The sequence below is a fragment of the Rattus norvegicus genome, chromosome 10 (assembly GCF_021556685.1).
Source record: "Rattus norvegicus strain SHRSP/BbbUtx chromosome 10, alternate assembly SHRSP_T2T, whole genome shotgun sequence".
Taxonomy (NCBI): Eukaryota; Metazoa; Chordata; class Mammalia; order Rodentia; family Muridae; genus Rattus; species Rattus norvegicus.
This window is the reverse complement of record NC_141543.1, coordinates 61382254-61388548: the sequence shown is the minus strand read 5'-3', so window position 1 is coordinate 61388548 and position 6295 is coordinate 61382254. Positions and strand designations below refer to the sequence as shown.

The following is a 6295-nucleotide window of genomic DNA, read 5'->3' as shown; positions in this document are numbered from 1 at the left end:
GTAAATAGACCAGGCTGGTCTTGAACTCACAGAGGTCTGCCCCTGCCTCTGAGTGCTGGAATTAAAGATATATTCCATAACAAGTGGCTCTAAATTTTCGTTTCTTTCTTTTCTTTTCTTTTCCTTTCTTTCTTTCTTTCTTTCTTTCTTTCTTTCTTTCTTTCTTTCTTTCTTTCTTTTCTTCTTCTTTCTCCTCCTCCTCCTCTTCTTCTTCTTCTTTTGAGAGAAGAAAGGGTATTTTGATTCACGTTTTGAGGTACTCTACCATGGATGGGACGACATAACAGCATTAGTGGCCCTCAGCGATGGTGGTCGGACCCATGAACCCATTGGCTCACATTTCCAACGCACAATGGCATAGCCATCCCAAAGGGAAGAACGCAGGCATGACAGAGGAAGTTATGGTCAAGCCAAGGTGAAACCTAGCAGGACACAACCCTTTGGCTTCTTGTCTGGCATAGCCATGCACTTCCTGATCAACTGTTGTCTAGGTTTTTCTACCACTCTGCCCCTAAAAACTAGAACAGCATTGCATTAACTACTTGCTGTAACAAAACACCACGACCAAAGGACCTTATAAAAAGAAGAGTTTTTTTGGCTTGTGGTCCCAGAGGGTTGGACTACCTGACGGAGGAGCAAAGGCACAGGAGCGAGAACATGAGTCACGGAGCTCACATCCTGATCTGCAGGAACAAAGAGAGACAACACACTCGAATTACATGTGACTTTTGGAACCTCAGAGTCTTCCTCGGGTGACATAAATCCTCCAGCAAGACCACCCCTCCCAAACCTTCCCAAACAGCACCTCCAACTGAAGACCAAGTGTTCAAACCTGGGCCTGCGGTGCACATCCTCAGTCAAGGCGCCACAAGTATCATCTAGGTACACTTAATTACAGATACTCAGGGCAGCCGGGGATCCACGGGGTGGTGAGGAGGGATGTACTTGGGAAGACACAACCGAGTAGGAGATGGTATCTTTGCCTAGAGAAGCCACTCACTAGTTAAGTCAAGGTAGATGCACCCATGTGGAATGGACAGTGCAATCTGTAGCCATAGGGCTTTTCCACCGAGCTTCTTTGTTCCCTGAAATAATGGCTCTGGGCCTTAATATTTCACGAATAAATAATGCCTAGGTCAAAAGCTTTGGCTTGTTCCCCGACCGGCTCGTAACTTAATCACCCGTTTATTCCTTTTTAAGTCCCACCACATGGTTGGTTACCTGTCCTCAGTTTCACACAGCTATCTCCTTCAGCATTTGGGGCAAATCTCCCCAGCCTGACTACTCCCAGAATCCTCTCTTTCTCTCTCTGCTGGATGTCCCACCTTCTAATCCTGACTCAGTTCATTGACCATAGGCTTTTTATTGGCAGGTGATGCCTCCACACAGTACATAAAGATCCTTCCTACAGAAACCAATGCTAAGTTGACGCTACTGATGGTTTAGCCGGAGCAGGTGCCAGAGAGCATCTGTCAAGTTCTTTTTTTTTTTTTTTTTTTTCTTTTTTTCGGAGCTGGGGACCGAACCCAGGGCCTTGCGCTTACTAGGCAAGTGCTCTACCACTGAGCTAAATCCCCAACCCCATCTGTCAAGTTCTTACTCAGCAGGCTGTACAGGGGTAGCTTGGGCTGCTGCTATACCCAGAGAGAGGAGGCAAGAAGTCAAAATGACACTAAGGCTGCGACCAGAGTCACAGAAAAGTTGGTGACACAGTTGGCACGTAAAAAAGGGTGGGCTAGGTGAGGAGATTTCAATCTGGGTGTGTTGACCTAACCCATGTTTCCCTAACTCCTGTCCCACAAGCAAATGGCTCAACCCTAACTGGCAGAATCCAATGCAGGTCAAAGATCTACAGATCCAGGCAAGGCCATCCCCAAGTATTTTTATGAGTCACCAAAGGATATTGCACATGCATTAATGAACAACTCTGGCTGGCTGCGGGCTCGCTCACACGAGCTACTTTCTGCGATTTTTTTCCTCCTTCAGACTCCTGTCTTAAGGTTCTAACTTGTCTGGTTGCTGGTAACAGATGACTGCCAACTGTTATTCTTACATTAAATGTTCCAAACTGTTTAAAGCTGCAGAGGACCCCTCATTATAAAATTAGAACGCACTAATACTGCTGTTAAAGATGCCCAGGAGTGAAGCCTTGGGTTTGAGCCCCAGCACCACCCACACATACAGTAAGCGTCATCTGTTAAAAATAAGTGAATCTGTGGCTTGGCCAGCAAAGATGCCAGCGGTATAAACCTGGTGACCTGTGCTCGGATCCCGGTACTCAGTAAGAAGCTGGATGTGGTGGCTCGCATCTGTAGTCCCTTACTCAGGTGTAATCCAGTACGAGAGGAGAGGCAGAGTCGAGAGAATGACCTGGAAGCTCATAGGTCAGCAAGCCTGCTTTACCCAGCATACTCCTTCCATCCCAGCACCCAGAAGCTCTGTCTCAAAAAACGGAGAGGGAGAGGCAGAGGGGGGGAAGAGAGAGAGAGAGAGAGAGAGAGAGAGAGAGAGAGATGGAAGGAGAGAACCAACTCCTGAAACTTGTTCTCTGACCACACGTGCACTGTGGCCTGCACGAACATCTACACACAATATATAGTTATTTTTTTAATTTATGGTTATGGGTATTTTGTCTGCATGTGTATCTGTGTACCACTTGCTTGCCTAGCACCCACGGAGACCAGGAGATTGAATCTCCTGGGACTGGAGTTAAAGATGGCTGTCAGTCACCATGTGGGTCCCAGGACTCAAACTCAGATTCTATAGAAAAGCAACCTGTGGGGTTGCTGAGAAGAGTGGGCGTTGAGCCTCATCACCAGCCCACTAAAAATAAAACTCTGAGAGAGAGAGAGAGAGAGAGAGAGAGAGAGAGAGAGAGAGAGAGAGGCTAGAGAGATGGCTCAGTGGTTACGAGCACTGGCTGTTCTTGCAGAGAAACTGAGCTCCCAAGGAAGAAAACATCCAGTATCGGAACAGCTTTGTAACAGGGCTCTGTCGGTGCCTCGCTTCCTCTTCCTGTAGCTTAGCCGTCTGTCGTCCACCACATGGATCAGCAGAATTGAGAGTCACTGAGCCAACTAAAATATTTGTCAAATCAAATACTTTTCGTGTTTTGGTTTCTTTTTTAAGTGTGTGTGTGTGTGTGTGTGTGTGTGTGTGTGTGTGTGTCTACAGTACACATGTAGAGGCCAGAGGACAACTTGCAAAAGTTCATTTGCTTTCTCCACCACGTGGGTCCTGGAGCTAGAACTCAGGTTCTGGGTGCCTTTGCTGCTTCTTGGTGGCCCTGAATTGCCTTCCTTCGGTCACATGTCAGGGAGAGCACTTCTCCATGTGTTTATCAGGTACATGTATGTCCATGAATTCTTTTTTTTTTTTTTTTTTTTTTTTTTGGTTCTTTTTTTCGGAGCTGGGGACCGAACCCAGGGCCTTGCGCTTCCTAGGTAAGCGCTCTACCACCGAGCTAAATCCCCAGCCCCCATGAATTCTTAATTATTAAATAAACCTTCCCTAGGCCCAGGCACAGCCTCACTGTGCTGTACGGTGACCTTCGCGACCTCCACGCTTCTAGGTATGCGCCTGGGCTCTATCCTTCCCCATCTTATCTGTCCTTACTGCGAAGGCCTGTGAGATGAGCCCAGGCAGGTGGGCCCGGCAGGTGACACTTGCCATCACAGGAATGGGCGTGGAGGGGAAGGCAGTCCACCCCTTGAGCAGAAACTGCAGTCCAGGAGTCGATTTCTTAGTTTTCTTAATCCAAACAGTTGTTTCGGAATTATTTCAACACAAACATTCAGGTAGAGAAAGTCTTGGGGTGGAAGGGGGAGATGGGGAGGGAAGGGGAAAGCAAAGGAGAGGAGGAAGAAGAACATTTGGGGTCTTCGTGTGAGCCCGGTACTGTTGTGAGCCTAAGCCAGAGCCAGAACTGAATGAGGAGCTGCAGATTTTGGTTTGAGTCTTGACCTTAAGCCAGCACATCCTGAGACCCTGGACGGAGAGAATATGCGGATACCTCCCAGGCTTAGGATAAGCGATCGAGTCCAGATAATGGAGCTCAGCTAGTGTTCCTTGGGATCCCGGGCTCTATGAGGGAGAGTTTCTGTAGCCTTAGCTCGAGTCTCATGGTCCTGGTATTCTTGGCCTGGAGAGCACCCGGCTTTGTTCCTTCCTTCTTTTTCTTTTACTCGTTTATTTATTTATTTTGAGGCACAGGGACTGAAGCTAGGATTTTGCACACAGTGGGCAAATGTTCTATCACTGAGCTACAACTCCTGTTCTCTTTTTACTTAAAAAAAAAAAGACTTATTTTTTTAATTATGGAGGGAACCAAAGGGTGCCAGAGACAACAGACTTCCCCTGGAACGGGAGGTACAGGCAGTTGTGAGCCACCCGAGGTGGGTGCTGGGAACTGAACTTGGAGCCCCTCCAACAGCAGCGCTTGCTTTTACAACTTGTACCAGAAGACTTGGAGACTCACGGAGTTCTAACTGAAGTATTTGTCAAGGGCTTTACTTCCTTATTGTAGATGATAAATGGCATCGTGGTGCTTTGATTTGCTTTTCTTATGTGTGTGTGTGTGTGTGTGTGTGTGTGTGTGTGTGTGTGTGTGTGGTTGGGTGGAAGGTGTGCAAGCATGTTTATGTGTATGCATTAGGGGTGTGTGTGTGTGTGTGTGTGTGTGTCTGTGGTTGGGTGGGAGGTGTGCAAGCATGTTTATGTGTATGCATTAGGGGTGTGTGTGTGTGTGTGTGTGTGTGTGTGTGTGTGTGTGTGTGTATGCACGCCATGTTGAGGTCAGAAGAAATCCTCATGTGTCCAGGGGCTTTCTAGCTGTTTGGCACTGCACAGCTGGCCTGAAAGCTGGGAAGTCCTCTCGTATCTGCCATCCAGCCTCCCACAGACACTAGCCACCCATCTGGCTTTTAGTCCAGAGGTCCTGGGGATCTGAGCTCAGGCCTTCAAGCTTGCACAGCATGAGTTTTCCCTGCCAAGCCATCTCCCTGACCTTAGGAGAACAAAGTATCACTAAGGCTGTAACCAATCAGCTGTGGATGTTCTAGATTCCTCTGTATTGTTGGTCGGTTCTAAACGCCCTAAACCAGACCGTCGCTGCGTCGCTGCGTGTGTTCCTGAAGCAGCTCTCTGAAGGAACGGCTGGATTTGCTTCAGCTTTGGCTGTTGTCTATTTCCTGTCTTTTATTTCTCACGTGTGTTTTAGGGTTGGTTTTGTTTGCTTGTTTTGTTTTGTTTTGTTTAAATCCACTTAACTTGTTATTATGGGAAATTCTGAAAGCATTTTCAAAATGGAGAATACGACCACACCCAAGCCCATCACCTGCATTTTTTTACCGCTCAGACCCTCCCCGTCCTCTCCCCACCCAGCCTCCGATGGAGAATTCTCTTCCTTGATTATACTTCTTGCTCCACTTCAGAAGGGAATTTTTATGATTAAAACAGTTCTCACTCCTTGAGAATTGTGTGATCACTACTGGAATCTAACTTCAGAGCATTCTTGCCATTGCCTGGAGGAACCGAATCCAGGGGCAGTCACTGTCCACCCCCTGACCCAGCTCCACCTTCAGACTGAAGGCTGAAACATCTCTAGAAATGGGATACACGGGCTGGGGATTTAGCTCAGTGGTAGAGCGCTTACCTAGGAAGCGCAAGGCCCTGGGTTCGGTCCCCAGCTCCGAAAAAAAAAAGAACCAAAAAAAAAAAAAAAAAGAAATGGGATACACAGTATATTGGAATTCTTCCTTTCTTCCTTCCTTCCCTCCCCCCTCCCTCCCTCTCTTCTTCCCTCCCTCCCTCCCCCTCCCTCCCTTCCTTAGGCTTATTCATTCGGTTGCATGTGTGAGTGTTTTGCTCGCTTGCATGTTTGTGTGCCGTGTGCATGCTGGGTGACCACTGAGGTAGAAGAGGGTGTCAGAGCCCCTGGATCATGCGTTACAGATGCTTGTGAGCCACCATGTGAGTGCTGGGAATCCAACCCAGGTCCTCGGCAAGAGCAACAAGTGCTGTGTGCCACTGAGCCCTATTGCCAGCTTCCCCTTCCCGGGATTTGAGACTGGCCCTTGCTTACCTACACTGACCTCAAACTCACTAAGTGCTCTAGGATGGCTTGGAATTTGCCCTAGTTCTCCCACCTTGGTCTCCTAAATGCTAGGACTAAGCATATGTCACCAGCTCGGAAAAGCTCCTTCGGTGTCTTTTCAATGATGTAGTCCGGTGCCCCGCAGTGAAGAGCAGTCTAAGCTCTGAGTCCCGAGCTGACTGACTGTCTTCCCAACTCCCC

At 48.0% G+C, this 6295-nt stretch overlaps 1 long non-coding RNA gene across 1 annotated transcript; it reads right to left on the bottom strand.

The window, feature by feature from the left end:
* Positions 1–249: 249 nt before the first annotated feature.
* Positions 250–3032, bottom strand: LOC148002944 (uncharacterized). Its single transcript, XR_015631777.1, has 2 exons — positions 2912–3032; positions 250–683 (listed from the first exon to the last, which is right to left on the bottom strand). It is a non-coding gene; the product is annotated as an uncharacterized LOC148002944 (long non-coding RNA).
* Positions 3033–6295: the final 3263 nt, after the last annotated feature.